General features: G+C 46.2%; 1 protein-coding gene across 3 annotated transcripts in view; it reads left to right on the top strand.

The window, feature by feature from the left end:
* Nucleotides 1-21,427, top strand: part of LOC110491155 (extracellular sulfatase Sulf-2) — a 280,821-nt gene that overhangs the window by 20,393 nt on the left and 239,001 nt on the right. For all 3 annotated transcript variants that reach the window (XM_036947630.2, XM_036947629.2, XM_036947631.2), the window contains exon 2: nt 18,978-19,051. The gene's annotated coding sequence lies outside the window, so the exon portion shown is untranslated. The remainder of the gene's footprint in view (nt 1-18,977; nt 19,052-21,427) is intronic.

Here is a 21,427-nt window from a genome sequence, read left to right as displayed (position 1 = left end):
ATCACCTCTACATGTTACACCACCTCTACATGTTACACCACCTCTACATGTTACACCACCTCTACATGTTACATCACCTCTACATGTTACACCACCTCTACATGTTACATCACCTCTACATGTTACATCACCTCTACATGTTACACCACCTCTACATGTTACACCACCTCTACATGTTACATCACCTCTTGAAGGTTAATGTACTTCCTTTATGTATCACTTACTCTCTTTCCTCTTGGTTGATCCTTTGGAAATTCATTAGATTTTCTTTCTCCACATCAAAGTAACTCGATAAAATCTATATTCTCTGTGATTGGATTTAAAGTGAGCATGTCGAGCTGTTGAGGATGAATTCAGTTTATATTCTCTACCCCTTCAGTGGAATGAAACAGCCTTGTAGTTTGGGCCTATTCTTCTAACCTGGCACAGTTTACAGCTTGTTGCTATAGGTGAGTCTGTCTATGGGCTGCATGACTGTGAGGGAGATTGTGTGTTTGGTTCCCCATGTTAAGATCTCTGTTCTCCTTCTCTCTATTAATATCCAGAGGTCAGGGGTCAAACTGTTGTAGCAGGATGTTTTTGAACACCTCACGTGGAGGTTTACTGTATGTGTAGAACGTGCTCCTGTTCTCTGTTTTATGTTCCATCGACGTGCCCTGGAATACTGTAATGGTTTTGTGCTGGTGCTGGTGCATGCGTCTGTTTGTCCGTTACTTTTCAGTGATCAGCAGTATGTGTGGGTTGACTAAGGGGAGGTAGCCTAGCGGTTAAGAGCATTGGGCTATCAACAGAAAAGTTTCTGGTTCGAATCCCTGAGCCGACTAGGTGAAGAATCTGCCAATGTGCCCTTGAGGCAAGGCAATTACACCTAATTGCGCCTGTATGTCGCTTTAGTTAAGAATGTGTAAAAAAAAAAAAAAAACGTTAAAAATTCTGTTTGTTGTTATAAACATCTACTTATTCCAGCCCAGATGTGAGCCATTGATTAATGGAACCCACAGAACATCAGGGGGAATAGTGGAACCCACAGAATATCAGGGGGAATAGTGGAACCCACAGAACATCAGGGGGAATAGTGGAACCCACAGAACATCAGGGGGAATAGTGGAATCCACAGAATATCAGGGGTAATAGTGGAACCCACAGAACATCAGGGGGAATAGTGGAACCCACAGAACATCAGGGAGAATAGTGGAACCCACAGAACATCAGGTGGGAATAGTGGAACCCACAGAACATCAGGGGGAATAGTGGAACTCACAGAACATCAGGGGGAATAGTGGAACCCAGAGAACATCAGGTGGGAATAGTGGAACCCACAGAACATCAGGGGGAATAGTGGAACCCACAGAACATCAGGAGGAATAGTGGAACCCACAGAACATCACGGGGAATAGTGGAACCCACAGAACATCAGGGGGAATAGTGGAACCCACAGAACATCAGGGGGAATAGTGGAACGCACAGAACATCAGGGAGAATAGTGGAACCCACAGAACAGCAGGGGGAATAGTGGAACCCACAGAACAGCAAGGGGAATAGTGGAACCCACCGAACATCAGGGGGAATAGTGGAACCCACAGAACATCAGGGGGAATAGTGGAACCCACAGAACATCAGGGGGAATAGTGGAACCCACAGAACATCAGGGGGAATAGTGGAACCCACAGAACATCAGGGGGAATAGTGGAACCCACAGAACATCAGGGGGAATAGTGGAACCCACAGAACAGCAGGGGGAATAGTGGAACCCACAGAACATCAGGGGGAATAGTGGAACCCACAGAACAGCAAGAGGAATAGTGGAACCCACAGAACATCAGGGGGAATAGTGGAACCCACAGAACATCAGGGGGAATAGTGGAACTCACAGAACAGCAAGAGGAATAGTGGAACTCACAGAACATCAGGGGGAATAGTGGAACCCAAAGACCATCATTGGGAATAGTGGAACCCACAGACCAGCAGGGGGAATAGTGGAACCCACAGAACATCAGGGGGAATAGTGGAACCCACAGAACATCAGGGGGAATAGTGGAACCCACAGAACAGCAAGAGGAATAGTGGAACCCACAGAACATCAGGGGGAATAGTGGAACCCACAGAACATCAGGGGGAATAGTGGAACCCACAGAACATCAGGGGGAATAGTGGAACCCACAGAACAGCAAGAGGAACAGTGGAACCCACATAACATCAGGGGGAATAGTGGAACCCACAGAACATCAGGGGGAATAGTGGAACCCATAGAACATCAAGGGGAATAGTGGAACCCACAGAACATCTTGCAAAGCACTGCTCTCCCCTCTTCCGGTTTGAACTTCGACCTCACACCGGTCTGTAGTACACACACACACACACACACACACACAGAAGCACATGATACAGACACTTATACGAATATGAACAGTTTGGCCAAGGGATCTGTCTTGGTTTTGATAGCCCGGTTCCTTTGCGGCAAAGCTGTGCTCTTTGGACGAAACCCTAAATGGGGTTAACCGTTTTTTGCCCATGTGATTCACACTACTCAGGGTAAGCTTGTGCTGAACACATTCATGCTGCTGGTTCCTTCTCTGTTTCCCAGTTAAACCAGCCTTGGCTGTGCACACACAAATATCACACACACAGAAGGACCAAAGTGGGCAGACATAGAGGCCCCAGTGATCTCCTGTAGAGGGAACAGACACCGAGGCCCCAGTGCTCTCCTGTAGAGGGAACAGACACTGAGGCCCCAGTGCTCTCCTGTAGAGGGAACAGACACAGAGGCCCCAGTGCTCTCCTGTAGAGGGAACAGACACAGAGGCCCCAGTGCTCTCCTGTAGAGGGAACAGACACAGAGGCCCCAGTGCTCTCATGTAGAGGGAACAGCGGATCAGAAGGAATACAGCCAGCTAAAGCTAAATCACTGTGAATATTTCATGAGGCCGCCCCTGGCCCGGCAGAGCAGGAGCACAGTCTGAGTGATGTAATCGTGCCAGTCATTAGTACTGGGTAGTTTTTGGCTTAGGAACAGAAATCAGTGTACTTTAGAAGCAAGGGGAACAAGGAGCCATCCTAACTGTATGTGACACAGAAAAAATGAGAATTAGACCGAGGCAGAGAGTGGAGGAGAGAGAGGGAAAAACTTGGGAGAGAGAAATGGAGAGAGAGAGAGAGAGTAGAGACAAGTGGTCTCACAGTATGTCCCCAATATCCTCACCTCTGTCTACCTGCAGGCCCTCCCCTTCTCCCCTCTTCTCACCCTCCATCCCCTCTCAACTCCACCTCTCCTCTCCTCTCAGCACCATCTCTTCCCATCTCCTCCCCCTCCCTCCCCTCTCAGCACCCTTCTCTTCCCCCCTCTCCTCTTCTCCAATCCCACCTCACCCTCTCCCCTCTCAGCATCATCTCTTCCCCCTTCTCTTCCCTCCCCCTCCCTCCCCTCTCAGCATCATCTCTTTCCCCTTCTCTTCCCTCCCCCTCCCTCTCCTCTCAGCATCATCTCTTTCCCCTTCTCTTCCCTCCCCCTCCCTCACCTCTCAGCTCCATAGAGTGTGTAGTCTGAGATGATGAGCTGGTAACTGTTTTTTCAGTACGGACTGATACACTGTGTGTGTGTGTGTGTGTGTGTGTGTGTTGTGGATGTTCACGTGTATCAGAGTGTCAGCTGGAATCTGTTCAGAATCCATCCGCTGTGTGAGTGTTTAAACACGTTTAGAGAGAGGCCGGGGTCGAGAGGAACAACCCTGTTGTGACATTCACACCACACAGGACATTACAAGGCCACAAGAGATGCTGCAACACCGTCCTACCACCAGAGACAAAACACAGCAACGGCTACTGTATGTCTCCTGCTGGCGCTCTGGCTTCCCTCAAAGGTTACTTACTACACAGCACTCTAGAGGACTCTGCTTTTAACTCCACCAAAGGATTCAGTGGGTTTTCTTGATCTTCTTTCCTCTGTCTTATTCCTCCCTGTGAGATGACTTGGAGCAGTTCAAGTGACGAGGGGGAAGCGAGGCAGAACAGATTGGGTTTGATCCGGATTTAAACTTCTGTTCCAAATAAGGGTGACTTCCTGGATTTGTCTTGGAAAAGCACCTTGACATTTTTTAGAGGCAAATGAAGTGTGGAGGGGAGCTGTTTTTGTTCTTTATTTCCCTAGGGTCGTTCTGAAAGTGCACAACAGGTAGACTCTCAATCCACAACCCAGCGATGCACCCGCGACGTATTGCAAGCGTGGGTGTGTGTGTGTGTGTGAGTGCTTTTGCTTTTGTATGTGTGATGTGTTTGTGTCCATTTTTGTGCACTTATGTATTGCTTGTTTGTTACCATATCGGTGTGTGTGTGCGTGTGTGTGCGTGTGTGTGTAGGTGTGTGTGTGAAGCTGTGTGTGTAAACCACGCTGTGCTGTCAGCTTCTCTGAAATGGTTATGTTCTATCTGACTCATCACATACATTGCTGTTACTCATTCATCAAGTTTGCAGACGACACAACAGTAGTAGGCCTGAATATCAACGATGTCGAGACAGCCTACAGGGAGGAGGTGAGGGCCCTGAAAAATGGGAAGGAAAAGGAAAATAACCTCTCCCTCAACATCAACAAAACGAAGGAGCTGATCGTAGACTAAATGAGACATCAGAGGGAGTATGCCCCCAATCCACATCGACGGGACCGCAGTGGAGAAGGTGAAAAGCTTCAAGTTCCTCGGCGTACACATCACTGATAGTCTGAAATGGTCCACCCACACAGACAGGAGGCTGAAAAAATTTGGCCTGTTACCTAAAACCCTCACAAAATGTTACAGATGCACCATCGAGAGCATCCTTTCAGGCTGTATCACCGCCTGTGCCTTCGTCAACCGCAGGGCTCTCCAGAGGGTGGTGCGGTCAGCCCAAAGCTTCACCGGGGACATGCTGCCTGCCCTTAGGGACAACTACAGGACCCGGTGTCACAGGAAGGCCAAGAAGATCATCAAGGACCTCTGGTCACGGCCTGTTCACACTTCTATCATCCAGAACGCGAGGTCAGAACAGGTGCATCAAAGCTGTGACCGAGAGACTGAAAACAGCTTTTATCTCATGGCCATCAGACTGTTAAATAGTCACCACTAGCCGGCCTCTGCCAGGTACCCAGTCCTGAACTTTAGTCACTGTCACTAGCCAGCTACCACCCAGTTACACTAACATACATTTTAGAGGCTGCTGCCCTATGTACATATTCATGGAACACTGGTGACTTTAATCATGTTTACATACTGTTTTACCCATTTCATATACATATGCTGTAGTCTAGTCAAGGCCTATCCTATTGAATTATTTCTGTACAGATGCTTTTCTTCAGATATACCACATATTATATCCATATACTGTCAGTATTGTCTATATTTCCCATCACATACATATATATATATATATATATATATATACATATATACATATATATATATATATATATATAGAGAGAGAGTATACAGAGGGCATTCGGGAAGGTATTCACATACCTTGACGTTTTCCACATTTTGTTATGCTAGAACCTTATTTTAAATTTGAATAATTTTTTACCCTCATCAATCTACACACAGTAATGATGAAGAAAAACATGTTTTTTATTCATTTTTGTGAATTTATAAAAATAGAAAAAACTGAAATATCACATTTACCTAACTATTCAGATCCTTTACTCAGTACTTTGTTGAATCACCTTTGGCAACGATTACAGCCTCGAGTGTTCTTGGGTAAGATGCTTCAAGCTTGGAACACCTGTATTTGGGGAGTTTCTCCCATTCTTCTCTGCAGATCATCTCAAGCTCTGTCAGGTTGGATGGGGAGCGAAACTACACAGCTATTTTTAGGTCTCTCCAGAGATGTTTGATTGGGTTCAAGTCCGGGCTCTGGCTAGGCCACTCGAGAACATTCAGAGAGTTGTCCTGAAGGCACTACTGGGTTGTCTTGGCTGTGTGCTTAGGGTCGTTGTCCTGTTGGAAGGTGAACCTTCACCCCAGTCGGAGGTCTTGAGCACTCTGGAGCAGGTTTTCACCAAGGATCTCTCTGTACTTTGCGCCGTTCATCTTTCCCTTGATCTTGACTAGTCTCTCAGTCCATACCGCTGAATAACATCCCCACAGCATGATGCCGCCACCACCATGCTTCACCGTAGGGATGGTTCCAGGTTTCCTCCAGACGTGATACTTGGCATTCAGGCCAGAGTTCAATCTTGGTTTCGTCAGACCAGAGAATCTTGTTTCTCATGGTCAGAGAGTCCATTAGGTGCCCAAAGAGGGCTGTCATGTGCCACTGAGGAGTGGCTTCCGTTTGGCCACTCTACCATAAAGGCCTGATAGGTGGAATGCTGAAGAGATGCTTGTCCTTCTGGATACAATACAATTTGATTTGATAAGTGATTAGATCAACTGCTTGCTTGGCACTGAGTGTTTCAAGCTTCTCTCTCTCTCTCTCTCTCTCTCTCTCTCTCAGTATGGAACATATTTCTGACCGTACAGAATGGCGCTTACTGTATTATAGCAGGGCAACATAAACAACATGGCCCATCAGTCAGCACGGCAGTCCCCCCCCCCGCCTCTTCCCAGCCCCTCAACAGCCCCCTCGTCCTCCTTTTTCCTTGGCCCTCCTCTCACTCTCTCTCACAGAGACACTTTCACTGGGGGCCTCAGGAATGTGATGCTGCTGGGCTTTAGCCAACAATAACACTACCACCACCCAAACACCAATACACACCATTACGACCACCCGAACCCCCATACCACCACCCTAACACCCATACACACCACCACTACCACCCTTACACCTATACACACCACTACCACCACCCTAACACCCATACACACCACTACCACCACCCTAACACACATACATACTACCACCACCCTAACACCCATACACACCACTACCACCACCCTAACACACATACATACTACCACCACCCTAACACCCATACACACCACTACCACCACCCTAACACACATACATACTACCACCACCCTAACACCCTATACATACATCCACCACCCTAACACCCATACACACCACTACCACCACCCTTACACCTATACACACCACTACCACCACCCTAACACCCATACACACCACTACCACCACCCTAACACCCATACACACCACTACCACCACCCTAACACACATACATACTACCACCACCCTAACACCCATACACACCACTACCACTACCACCACCCTAACACTCATACACACCACTACCACCACCCTAACACCCATACATACTGTACCACTACCACTACCACCACCCTAACACCCATACACACCACTACCACCACCCTAACACCCATACATACCACTACCACCACCCTAACACCCATACATACCACTACCACTACCACCACCCTAACACCCATACATATCACCACTCTAACACCTATACATACCTCCACTACCACCCTAACACTCATACATACCACTACCACTACCACCACCCTAACACCCATACATACCACTACCACTACCACCACCCTAACCCCCATACATACCACTACCACCACCCTAACCCCCATACATACCACTACCACCACCCTAACACCCATACATATCACCACTCTAACACCTATACATACCTCCACTACCACCCTAACACTCATACATACCACTACCACTACCACCACCCTAACACCCATACATACCACTACCACTACCACCACCCTAACCCCCATACATACCACTACCACCACCCGAACACCCATACAATCATTTGAAAAGCTCCGGTTGGTTTGCATCTAATGCTCGATTAGTAGCATAAACGTAACAGTGGTTGTGCTTTCGTTTTGGTGACAGATTATCCACTACCACTACCACCACCCTAACACCCATACATACCACTACCACCACCCTAACACCCATACATACCTCCACCTGAGACTCACACTTCACCTTCAACTCTAGTCCCTTCCCATCCCTTTTTCACTTTCACCCTGTAAAGCCTTTTTAAATCACTCAAAACATTCAGCCTCTGTTCCCTTACCGCACGCTCAGCAAATACTCTCCAGACCTCTAACTCCCACTGCTGCCCCCCGACCTCTGGTCTGGGCTGGGGCTGTTGCAGTAGGGATGTGGAGGTTATAGCCCTATATCATAGTTCTGGATTAGACAGGGTTTCCTCTGTAGAGATGGAGAGAGGGGGTGTGTCGAGAAGGAAAGAGAGAGAGAGAGAGAGGAAAGAGAGAGATAGGGAGAGAGAGAGAGGGTGTGTCGAAAGAAAGAGAGAGAGAGAGAGAGAGAGAGGAAGCAGAGATATAGGAAGAAGGGAGAGAGAGAGAGGGTGTGTCGAAGGAAGGAGAGAGATAGGGAGAGAGAGAGAGGGTGAATCGAAGGAAAGAGAAAGAGAGGAAGGAGAGAGGTAGGGAGAGAAAGAGGAAGAAGGGGGGAGGGAGAGAGAAAGTGAGAGTAGAGAGAGAAAGAGAGAAGAGGAGAGAAAGAAGAGGAGGATGAGAGAGAGGAGGATGAGAGAAAGAAGAGGAGGATGAGAGAAAGAAGAGGAGGATGAGAGAGAGGAGAGGAGAGAAAGAGAGGAGAGGAGAGAAAGAGAGGAGCGAGAGATAAGGGTCACGGAGTGCACCTCCACACTGCTCTGGAGCACGAGCTTTAAGTACACATATGCCTCTTCACTCTTTCTCTCCCTCTAGCAATTCAATTTCAATTCAAGGGGATTTATCGGCATGGGAACATGTTTACATTGCCAAAGCAAGGGAAATAGAAAATAAACAAAAGTGAAATAAAATTTAAAAAATTAACATTAAACATTACACTCACAAAAGTTCCAAAAGAATAAAGACATTTCAAATGTCATATTTTGTATATAGTGTTGTTATGATGTGCAAATAGTTCAAGTACAAAAGGGAAAATAAATTAACATAAATATGGGTTGTTTTTACAACGGTGTTTGTTCTTCACTGGTGGCCCTTTTCTTGAGGCAGCAGGTCACAAATGTTGCTGCTGTGATGGCACACTGTGGTATTTCACCCAGTAGATATGGGAGTTTATCAAAATTGGGTTTGTTTTCAAAATCTTTGTGGATCAGTGTAATCTAAGGGAAATATGTGTCTCTAATATGGTCATACATTTGGCAGGCGGTTAGGAAGTGCAGCTCAGTTTCCACCTCATTTTGTGGGCAGTGTGCACATAGCCTGTCTTCTCTTGAGCGTCAGGTCTGTCTACGGCAGCCTTTCTCAACAGCAAGGCTATGCTCACTGAGTCTGCACATCGTCAAAGATTTCCTTAAGTTTGGGTCAGTCACAGTTGTCATGACTGTCCTGATCAGGTCAGGTTACAGGAGACCACAACCCTACAGAATTTCTCTCAACCCCAACAGAGGACGAGAGATCTAGAGGTCTGAAGATGTGGGGTTTTTCTGACCCCTCACGCCCCTGGTAAATCTCAGGCCACAGACAAATTCCTTTGTCCTGTTACTATGGAGAACCAGCCTCAGAATATTAAACATGAAATAAAGGGACTTTGGAACAATGGTTTCCGTCAGCCACAATGGTGGTCATGACGATAGATGGAATATGAAAATGTATGTCATTTTTGTTTTGTTATTAAAGGTTATTAGATGACGTTATTACGAAAACATTGTAACGTTAGGAGTTTTCCTAGTATATGTTTGATTATACATTGTACGTTGTGTGGAAAATGTCCAAATCAAAGATAATGTTTTGGTAAAGCTGAAATGCAAAGTTCGTTGTCTAAAACTGGATTTGAGTCAAATCTAGACCTTGCCTTATTAACTTGGTACGCCCAGAGAATTGCCCTAAAGGCGGTTACGCCCACTTCTGACCCGAGGGTATAAAACCTGTGAGTAAAGAATTTACAGATAAGACTAAGTGACCCAAGCTGCAGCCGAGGTCTAAAAAGTCAACGAACCCAAAACGCAACACAAGTTTGAAGACAAAGAAATATTTTTCTACCCAAGCTACGGATGAGTAGCTGTGTCTAAGCGGGGGAATTCAAGTCGAACCACCTAGCCTCCATCTGCCATCGAATCGTGGTATCTACACTGTTTCATTCCTACGCTGTGAGCTCTGAGCTACAGAGCTGTCTGTCCTCAGAAGAGACCTTCCAGAGCAAGGGCAAGGGAACAGACTCGGAAGCCAAAAGGACACTGACATCATGAGGACGACGAGAGAGTTGTGCCGGAGAAGTGCGTCATTGAGCAGCCTGAACGGTCCACACGGAGAATCCACGGAGACCTTCCCCACGTAATTACATAATTAAATTCTGACCCATAAGAGGGGCAGTTTGGGGCAAGGCTAGGGTTAGAATAAGCATAGCTGACAAATTCACCCAAATGTATATTTCTCTCGTGTACTTTCACTTTTTCTCTCTTTTAAACCCCAATTTTGGGTAACACATGCCATAGTGTGTTGGCCCGTTATACTAAGTTCTAATCAATAGCCTGGAATGTGTTTTTGTGTATGTATATCTTTTATCATCATTTTAGCTTTCTAGTAAATAAATACTCAACTAAGATTGGTGTGGTACGAACTCATTGGTGAGACCCGGGTCCGTGCAGATTCCCGGATTATGTGACGTTCAGAACGAGACTGTAGAGGAAACTGATTAATTAGTGGCTGTTGTAAAATCGCTATTCTGATATTCTTTGAGTTAATTTGGGAAATAGAAACTCAATAAAACTTATTTTCCCATGGTGCCCCAGGTTAATGAGTTAATAATTGCATGATTCAGTTAATCACGCAATTAGAAACCTTTAATCATTCGATGAGCAACAGTCGTCACATTAACTAATACACCGTCACGACACAGTGGTCAAGTATTCTGCCACTGTGTACTCTCTGTTTAGTGCCAAATAGGACCAGCTTGCTCTCCGGGTTCATCTCTCATATGATGGCTTTGGAGTTTCTTTTCTGGATTTGGATAATTAGCAGGTATTGGCCTAATTCTGCTCTACTTGCTTTATTTGGTATTTTACGTTGTAGACGGAGGATATTTTTACATAATTCTGCATTCAGAGTCTCAATCTGGAGTTTGTCCCATTTTGTGAATTCTTGGTTGGTGAGTGGATCCCAGACCTCACAACCATAAAGGGCAATGGGTTCTATGACTTATTCAAGTATTTTTAGCCAGATTCTAATTGGTATGTCGAATTTTATGTTCCTTTTGATGGCATAGAAGGCCCTTCTTGCCTTGTCTAAGATCATTCACAGCTTTGTGTAAATTACCTGTGGCACTGATGTTTAGGCCGAGGTAGGTATAGTTGTTTGTATGGTCTAGGGCAATGGATGGGGTTTGCATTTGTGGTCCATGCTACTGGACCTTTTTTGGAACACCATTATTTTTGTCTTACTGAGATTTGCTGTCTGCGCCCAGGTCTGACATAATCTGTACAGAAGGTGCTGGCTAGCAGAGTAGAAAACTTGAAAATTAAAGAGAGCCGCACACTCTAGGAGCTCAGATGCAAACATGTAATTACCAATGTTTCGACAGCCAAGCTGTCTTCATCAGGGTATCAGGGTTTTGCCAATTTTAACCACACACTTGTTGTTTGTGTTTGTGGATTTTACAATGTCATATGTATTACCCCCATGACCACTTTCCATCAATTTGTATAGCAGATTCTCATGCTAAATTGAGGCAAAAGCTTTTTTGAAATCAACAAAGCATGAGAAGACTTTTCCTTTGTTTTTGTTTGTTTCTTTGTCAATGAGGGTGTGCAGGGTGAATACGTGGTTTGTCGTACGGTAATTTGGTAAAAAGCCAGTTTGCTCAGTACAGTGTTTTCACTGAGGAAATGTACTTGTCTGCTGTTAATGATAATGCAGAGTTTTTCCTAAGGTTGCTGTTGACACATATCCCATTGTAGTTATTGGGGCCAATTTGTCTCCACTTTTGTGGATTGCGGTGATCAGTCCTTGGTTTGCAAATATTGGGGAAGATGCCAGAGCTAAGAATGATGTTAAAGAGTTTAAGACAATTTGAATTTGTGGTCTGTATATTTTATTGTTTCATTTAGAACACCGTCAACACCTGTAGTTCATTCAATGAATTTGGAGAATCCAGTGGGCTCCTGTAGTCTCTTTGTTACAGGGCCAAAAAATGTGAGAATTGGTTTAGTCATTCATCTCCATTTTTGTTAAATAACTCTTCGTGTTGTTGTTTGTTTATTGTTTTCCAATTTTCCCAGAAGTGGTTAGAGTCTATGGATTCTTCAATTACGTTGAGCTGATTTTTCTGAAGTGCTGTTCCTTATTTTTCCATAGTGCATTTCTGTATTGTTTTAGTGATTCACCATAGTGAAGGTGTGGGCTCAGGGTCTCTGCGTCTCTATGTTTTTGGTTGGATAGATTTCTCAATTTATTTCTTAGGTTTTTGCATTCTTCATCAAACCATTTGTCTTTGTTGTTAATTTTCTTAGGTTTTGTGCTTGACATTTTTAGATTTGATAGGGAAGCTGAGAGGTCAAAATGACTGTTTAGGCTTTCTACTGCCAAGTTTACATCTTCGGTGTTACAGCGAAACGTTTTGTCCAGGAAGTTGTCTAAAAGGGTTTGAATTAGTTTCTGCCTAAATGTTTTTTGGTAGGTTTCCACACTACTTTCCTTCCACCTAGAGCATTGCTTAATATTCCTTTGGCTTTGATGCCTCATGATTGAGTATTGCTCTGTTCAACTAGACTGTGATTTTGCTGTTATCTGATAGGGGTGTTAGTGGTCTCCCTCCCTCCCTCCCTCCCTCCCTCCCTCCCTCCCTCCCTCCCTCCCTCCCTCCCTCCCTCCCTCCCTCCCTCCCTCCCTCTCTCCCTCCCTCTACCATGAACACTGATCATATTGAGATTCATTATATACTCTGACACTCCTGTTGTTCAAATCAGCCGGACCTTGCTGCTGCCATCATGCGTCTGTCTGTCTGTCTGTCTGTCTGTCTGTCTGTCTGTCTGTCTGTCTGTCTGTCACCTTGCGGCTGCAGGGGTTGATACGTTAGGTTCTCTGTCTTGAGTGACGTCTGCTCTTGAGAGGGGCATGTGGCTGCGTGTGGCTCAGCTTTGAACTGCAGCAGATCGTTTCCCCCCGGGAGGGTTGTACCGACGGATGGATGATTTCCCACAGCAGATGCCTACCTGGTCTGCCATCTAGACACTAGGTGCCTGCTGCAACCTCCGAGAGACACGCACCCAGATAAGGTGACAGGAAGTATTAGCAAACAGAGGGGAGGGAGGGGGCTGGGAGGGGAGCGAGGATAGGGGAGACGCTGGCTCTGTCTAAAACTTTATAGAAGAGAAGGGTAGAAAGTGTAAAAGGAGAGAGAGGTGGAGAAAGATATGGGGGTAGAATGTTAAGTGTGGGGGGTGGTGGGAGTAGGTGCAAGGGGGAACCAGGTGGGAGAGGATGTGAGGGGGGGGGGTGTGTGTGAGGGGGGCTAGGTGGAGAGGAGACCTGTCCATGCTGCAGTGTGTGTCAGAGCACTAGGTAAAGCCCAGACAGAGCAGATCATGCTGCAGTGTGTGTCAGAGCGCTAGGTAAAGCCCAGACAGAGCAGATCATGCTGCAGTGTGTGTCAGAGCGCTAGGTAAAGCCCAGACAGAGCAGATCATGCTGCAGTGTGTGTCAGAGCGCCCGGTAAAGCCCAGACAGAGCAGATCATGCTGCAGTGTGTGTCAGAGCGCTAGGTAAAGCCCAGACAGAGCAGATCATGCTGCAGTGTGTGTCAGAGCACCAGGTAAAGCCCAGACAGAGCAGATCATGCTGCAGTGTGTGTCAGAGCACCAGGTAAAGCCCAGACAGAGCAGATCATGCTGCAGTGTGTGTCAGAGCGCTAGGTAAAGCCCAGACAGAGCAGCGTTCTCTTTCTATCTGTCTCCAGGTAAAGCTCTCATTTCATGCTCCACTGAGATCCACCTTCCCTCCACTCCTCCTCCTCCACCACCTCCTCCTCTTTCAATTTCTTACCCACTCTCTTTCTGTATCTCTTTTTCGCTTCTAGAGTGTGTCAGCTTTCTGTGTTCTCCACCCATTCTACTCCTCTTTCCTCACTAACACCACACATTCTTACCTCTCTCACACACAGGAGATGTCACGATAAACTTTAATAAATGATAACAGATAAGGCAGCTCATGTATATTTGATTCTGGGGAGGGGGAAGCATTGGGGGGGGCATAGGGGTTGGGGTTGTGTGTGTCGGGGGTAGGAGGGCATCGATGTCTCCCTGGCATCATGCTGGGCTTTGTGTGTCGTTTGGCCTGTCTGAGGAGACCAATAAGACAGGAGGAGGAAGTTGGGTTGGGCCTGTGCTGAGGAAGGCCTGAGATTAAATCCGATCCTCTGGTCAGAGCAGCCACGGCCCTGTAGGAAAGAGCTGGACTGCACCCAAACTCAGACACCCTCATTACTCTGGACTTTGGCAACGTGTCTGTGATTTATTTTTAATCAGCTACCTCAATCTCAGACAGAGACAGAGCACTGTGAAAACCCCAAAATGCTTTTGTTTGTTCAGGGACTGCAGTTGTTCAGGGACTGCAGTTGTTCAGTGACTGCAGTTACAGTAATGTTGATTAATGTGCACTGTCCCTTGTAAAACTAAATGCAATAAAGTTTAATAAACGTTATGTAAAGTGTTTTTAAAAAGGGGGATGAAGGAAGTGAGGAAGAGTGCAATACAAATATTGAAAAGGGGGTCTCAATAGGTCTCTCTCTCCCTTTGTTCATTGAACAGAGCATATCATTACCTACTTACCTACAAGTAAGTCAGGTGGTCTCCCACTTGGCACAAGGATGGATTGAGATTGTGCTCTGGCCAGAGTGGCTCTCAGGACCATGAGGTTTCTCTGTGCCGTGTTTGAATGCAGCAGGTCAGAGGACCGTGAGGTTTCTCTGTGCAGTGTTTGAATACAGCAGATCAGAGGACCATGAGGTTTCTCTGTGCAGTGTTTGAATACAGCAGATCAGAGGACCATGAGGTTTCTCTGTGCAGTGTTTGAATACAGCAGGTCAGAGGACCATGAGGTTTCTCTGTGCAGTGTTTGAATGCAGCAGGTCAGAGGACTGTGAGGTTTCTCTGTGCAGTGTTTGAATATAGCAGGTCAGAGGACCGTGATGTTTCTCTGTGCAGTGTTTGAATGCAGCAGGTCCCTGTTTGTGTTGTCTGTAATCCCGAGTGACATGAGTTCAGCTCATCTCACCAGTCACGCTCATTTCACTGCTGACTGCCCTGGGAGGAGGGGAGGGGCAGAAAGAGCCAGAGACCTGCCTGTCAGAGACCTGCCTGTCAGGAGGATTAAAGGCATTCGCATGCTTCCCATCTCAAACAGTTCATAACATTTTGTGCATATATTATGATGACATTTTGTGACGTTTTTGTTAGTTTTGGTCTTCGACAAGGGTTTTTCGGCTGTTAGTGCAGGCAAGCCGATATCTACGCCCCTTCGTCTGTGATTGGTCAACAATAGGGATTCTTCAATTATGTGTTTGTTGTCAATCAACGAGAGACCACTCCTTTTCATGCACATATTTTCACTTGAGAAATAATCCACCAAAATTGCGCGACTAAGATCTCCTCGGCAAAAACGTCAACATTTCTGACAGATTTCTTGAATTCTTAGATTCATTCTGACTATCTTTGCTGTCTGTCTGCCTGTCTACTGTTTTTCTTTTTTCTGTGTACTGTCTACTGTGTGTTTACTGCCTACTGTCTATAGTCTGTCTACCTTCTACTTTCTGTCTACTGTTTACTGTCTGTCTACTGTCTGTCTACTTTCTACTGTCTGTCTACTGTCTGTCTACTGTCTGTCTACTGTCTACTGTCTGTCTACTGTCTGTCTACTGTCTGTCTACTGTCTACAGTCTGTCTACTGTCTTTCTACTGTCTGTTTACTGTCTACTGTCTGTCTACTCTATGTCTACTGTCTACTGTCTGTCTACTGTCTGTCTACTGTCTGTCTAATGTCTTTCTACTGTCTGTCTTCTGTCTGCAGTCTGTCTACTGTCTTTCTACTGTCTGTCTTCTGTCTGCTGTCTGTCTACTGTCTACTGTCTGTCTACTGTTTACTGTCTACTGTTTACTGTCTACTGTTTACTGTCTACTGTCTGTCTACTGTCTACTGTTTACTGTACACATACACAAACACATACACGCTATGTGTTTACTGTCTACTGTTTACTGCTCAACTATGGCTCTTTTGAGAAAGTGTTGGGTCTACTTGTGTATCTCATCTTTCCTTACTAGTCCTCTCATCTTTCCTTACTCCTCCACTCATCATTACTCACCCCTCCTCTCATCTTTTCTCACTCCTCATCTTTCCTCACCGCTCCTCTCATCTCTCCTCATCCTCCTCTCAACTTCCTCACTCCTCCGCTCATCTTTCCTCATCCTCCTCTCTTCTTCCCTCATCCTCTTCTCATCTTTCATCACTTATCATCTTTCCTCATCCTTCTCTCATCTTTCCTCCCTCCTCCTCTAATCTAACCTCACTCCTCCTCTCATCTTTCCTCCCTCCTCCTCTCATCTAACCTCACTCCTCCTTTCATTGTTCCTCACTCTTCCTCTCATCTTTCCTCATCATCCTCTCATCTTTCCTCACTCCTCATCTTTCCTCACTCCTCATCTTTCCTCACTCCTCATCTTTCCTCACCCCTTCTCATCTTTCCTCACCCCTCCTCTCATCTTTCCTAACTACTCCTCTCATCTTTCCTCATCATCCTCTTATCTTTCCTAACTCCTCATCATTACTCACCCCTCCTCTCATTTTTCCTCACTCATCATCTGTCCTCATCCTCTCATCTTTCCTCATCCTCCTCTAATCGTTCCTCATCCTCCTCATCTTTCCTCACTCCTCATCTTTCCTCAGCCTGCTCTCATCTTTTCTCATTCCTCATCTTTCCTCACTCCTCATCTTTCCTCATCCTCCTCTCATCTTTCCTCATCCTCCTCTCATCTTTCCTCAGCCTGCTCTCATCTTTTCTCATTCCTCATCTTTCCTCACTCCTCATCTTTCCTCATCCTCCTCTCATCTTTCCTCATCCTCCTCTCATCTTTCCTCAGCCTGCTCTCATCTTTTCTCATTCCTCATCTTTCCTCACTCCTCATCTTTCCTCATCCTCCTCTCATCTTTCCTCACTCCTCATCTTTCCTCATCCTCCTCTCATCTTTCCTCATCCTCCTCTCATCTTTCCTCATCCTCCTCTAATCTTTCCTCATCCTCCTCTCATCTTTCCTCACTCCTCATCTTTCCTCAACCCTCCTCCTTTTATCACTCCTCATCTTTCCTCCATCCTCATCTATGGACTGTAAAGACATTAATTGGCCATCTTGCGTCGTTATGTGAACCAGGAGCTGGCTGCTGTTCTGTGTTGCTCCTAATTAAAAGAGCCTCCGATGCCGTGTGAATGTGAGCATCAATCAGCCTGGTGGGGATGGAGGGTAATGAGAGAGTACATCTGTGTCTCAAATGACAGCAAACCTGGTTTCAAAAGATAAATAAAACTACACCTCACGGCACAATGACTCTCCCCCCTGGCGAGGGGACGGTCTAAAGTTATACTGTTACATACAGTATGTGGAACTGATAGATGCACACACACACACACACACACACACACACACACACACACACACACACACACACACACACACACACACACACACACACATACACGCTATGTGTTTATGTTTTTAAGTGCATGTCAATTGTAAAGTATTTTGTCTGAAATGTCTTTTTCGTTATGTGTCGGACCCCAGCAAGACTAGCTGTCACGATTGTCGTCGGCTAATGGGGATCCTAATAAAAATCTCTAGTGACATCAAGTCTTTGCTGCAGCCTCCATCTCAGAGCTGTAATTGTTTCTGTTCTTCCCTTGGTCTTCTGAATGAGCATCTCTCCAGGCTCCCTGCTACCCGTCTGTGTTGCCAGGTCTTGTAAAGATTCAGAGAAGCTGGCTATTTGTCGCTGGGTTGTGTTGGCCGCCTTCTGAGCCCCCGCTCTGTTAATTGGGCAGGTTTTATTTCAGGGGCCCACGGCACAGTGGGAATTGGAAGCACAAAGTGCAGCATGAAAAAAATATGGCAGAAAGTCATTTTTTTTTCATCCAATTGCGTCTCTCAAACCCTGACATCAGTATTCCGCTCAGACATGGAGTCAGACTAAAATAGAAAAAGAGCAACAGCGAGAGAGGGAGAAGAATGGAAGTAGACAGGGAGAAGGACAACGATGGAAGGGGACAGAGAGGGACAATGGGTGGAAGGGGACAGAGAGAGGGAGAGGAGAGGGATGGAAGGGGACAGAGAGAGGGAGAACGATGGAAGGGGACAGAGAGAGAGAGGGAGAAGGATGGAAGGGGACAGAGAGAGGGAGAAGGATGGAAGGGGACAGAGAGAGGGAGAAGGATGGAAGAGGACAGAGAGGGAGAACGATGGAAGGGGACAGAGAGAGGGAGAATGGGTGGAAGGGGACAGAGAGAGGGAGAATGGGTGGAAGAGGACAGAGAGAGGGAGAGGAGAGGGATGGAAGGGGACAGAGAGAGGGAGAATGGGTGGAAGAGGACAGAGAGAGGGAGAGGAGAGGGATGGAAGGGGACAGAGAGAGGGAGAATGGGTGGAAGAGGACAGAGAGAGGGAGAGGAGAGGGGTGGAAGGGGACAGAGAGAGGGAGAATGGGTGGAAGGGGACAGAGAGATGGAGAAGGGGTGGAAGGGGAGAGTGAGAGGGGAGTGGTGGAAGAGGACAGAGAGACAGGCAAACATTGAAGTTCTTTGATTGCAAATGTGCCTCTCCCTCCGTCCCCCTTTCTCTCTTTCGCTCACCATCTTGTTTTAAAGTAGAATTGAGTCGAGCCGTAGGTGAAATGAGTCACTGCCAGCGCGGGAGAGCGAAGGAGAAAGAGAAGGAGAGACGGAGGACTGGGTATACAGGATGCAAAGAAAGAGGCGCTTTGTTCTGACTTGTGCTTTGTGTTGGCCTTCACCCTGAGATGACTCCAGCTCTGTTTGTGCTTGTTTTCATATAGCCTTGAGTCCAGCCGCTCCTCCACACATAAAGAGACTCCGACCATCCCCAGAGAACCCAACCTTCCATTCACAGGTGAGTGACGGGGGAGGGGGGTTAGAGACCTGATGAGGAACAGATGCTGAGGGACGGTGGTGTTGCTGCTGTGAGAAAGGGGGGTTTGGGGTTGAGGAGGCTGCTGTCTCTGTCCTCACACCACTGCTAGCTGAATCCCTCTGGCAGCGTCAGTGACGGCTCTCGCTCACTCTGCAGTTTCACACAACACAACACAGTAATTTGTCAGGGGGACGGGCAGCAGGGAGCCTGTCAAAAGAGACAGAGAGAGAGAGTGATAGAAGAGAGGGAACAACGATGGAGGAGAGTGAAGATTGAAAGGGTTGAACGTGGGATGTGGGGCTGTTGGTCAGTCCATGTGGGGCTGTTGGTCAGTCCATGTGGGGCTGTTGGTCGGTCCATGTGGGGCTGTTGGTCAGTCCATGTGGGGCTGTTGGTCGGTCCATGTGGGCTGTAGGGTGTTGTGGGTGTGTCTTCCACCCATTACCCATGATGACACCCGAACAGTGTGACCTGCTGAGGGGGAGGAACAGGAGCCTCACATTCCTGATTAATGATGAAGTATGGACCCTCTGTGCTGAGGGGAATGAGCATACATGTACACACACACACACACACACACACATACGTACGCACACACACGAACACGTGCGTACGCACACACATACAGGTACACTCCCTGGGTAGCTGTAACACAGTTACTAACTATAACACAGTTAGTGGTGGTCTCTCTCTCTTTCTCTCTCTCTCTCTCTCTCTGTCTCTCTCTCTCCGTCTCTCTCTCTCTCTCTCTCTCTCTCTCTCTCTCTCTCTCTCTGTCTCTCCATCTCTCTCTCTATCTCTGTCTTTCTCTCTCTCTCTCTCTCTCTCTCTCTGTCTCTCCATCTCTCTCTCTATCTCTCTGTCTCTCTCTCTGTCTCTCTCTCTCTCTCTGTCTCTCTGTCTCTCTGTCTCTCAATTCAATTCAATTCAAGGGCTTTATTGGCATGGGAAACGTGTTAACATTGCCAAAGCAAGTGAGGTAGACAACATACAAAGTGAATATATAAAGTGAAAAACAACAAAAATTAACAGTAAACATTACACATACAGAGGTTTCCAAACAGTAAATACATTACAAATGTCATATTATATATATATACAGTGTTTTAACAATGTACAAATGGTTAAAGGACACAAGATAAAATAAATAAGCATAAATATGGGTTGTATTTACAATGGTGTTTGTTCTTCACTGGTTGCCCTTTTCTCGTGGCAACAGGTCACAAATCTTGCTGCTGTGATGGCACACTGTGGAATTTCACCCAGTAGATATGGGAGTTTTTCAAAATTGGATTTGTTTTCGAATTCTTTGTGGATCTGTGTAATCTGAGGGAAATATGTCTCTCTAATATGGTCAAACATTGGGCAGGAGGTTAGGAAGTGCAGCTCAGTTTCCACCTCGTTTTGTGGGCAGTGAGCACATAGCCTGTCTTCTCTTGAGAGCCATGTCTGCCTACGGCGGCCTTTCTCAATAGCAAGGCTATGCTCACTGAGTCTGTACATAGTCAAAGCTTTCCTTAATTTTGGGTCAGTCACAGTGGTCAGGTATTCTGCCGCTGTGTACTCTCTGTTTAGGGCCAAATAGCATTCTAGTTTGCTCTGTTTTTTTGTTAATTCTTTCCAATGTGTTAAGTAATTATCTTTTCGTTTTTTAATGATTTTTTGGCGTCTAATTTGTGTTGCTGTCCTGATTATTTGTGGGGTCTGTTTGTGTTTGTAAACACAGCCCCAGGACCAGCTTGCTTAGGGGACTCTTCTCCAGGTTCATCTCTCTGTAGGAAATGGAAGGTTATGGAAGGTTATGGAAGGTTTGGGAATCACTTCCTTTTAGGTGGTTGTAGATTTTTGATAATGCTCTCTCTCTCTAACTATCTCTCGCTCTAATGCTTTCTCTTCTCCTCTCACCCCAGTCTCTTTCATGAGCGTTTGGATCGTTCCTCTGCACTCCTGTGATAGAGATCACATTCCCAGTTTAGATCCCCCCCCCCGGCTCTAGTCACTGCCACTGGTAAAAGGTCAGTTCTTTAGAGGAAACGCCAGAGGAAGTTTGAGTGTTCCATTAAAGAGAGAGGAAGGGAACACGTGGAGTGAGGGTGCGTGGGAGACAGAGAGAGAGAGAGAGAGATAAAGAGATAGAAACAGGAAAGAAAAAGAGAAAGACCAGATCATTGTCACATTGTTCACTCCCATAGTTTTTTCTTCTGTTGTGTTCTTACCGGTGTTGTCCAATGAGAGAGCTGGAAAGTTTCTCTACAAATCACGCCCACTCAGCAGGTAACACTAATGGAACGTCTCATCCAATCCAACATCTAATTCATCATTCGCTTTCATTTCCTTTCGGTTTTGTTTTCCTTT

This window comes from Oncorhynchus mykiss, chromosome 16 (assembly GCF_057628025.1).
Source record: "Oncorhynchus mykiss isolate SJ-2025 chromosome 16, ASM5762802v1, whole genome shotgun sequence".
Taxonomy (NCBI): domain Eukaryota; kingdom Metazoa; phylum Chordata; class Actinopteri; order Salmoniformes; family Salmonidae; genus Oncorhynchus; species Oncorhynchus mykiss.
Note: the sequence above shows the minus strand (reverse complement) of the source record. Positions and strands in the feature narration are given on the sequence as shown.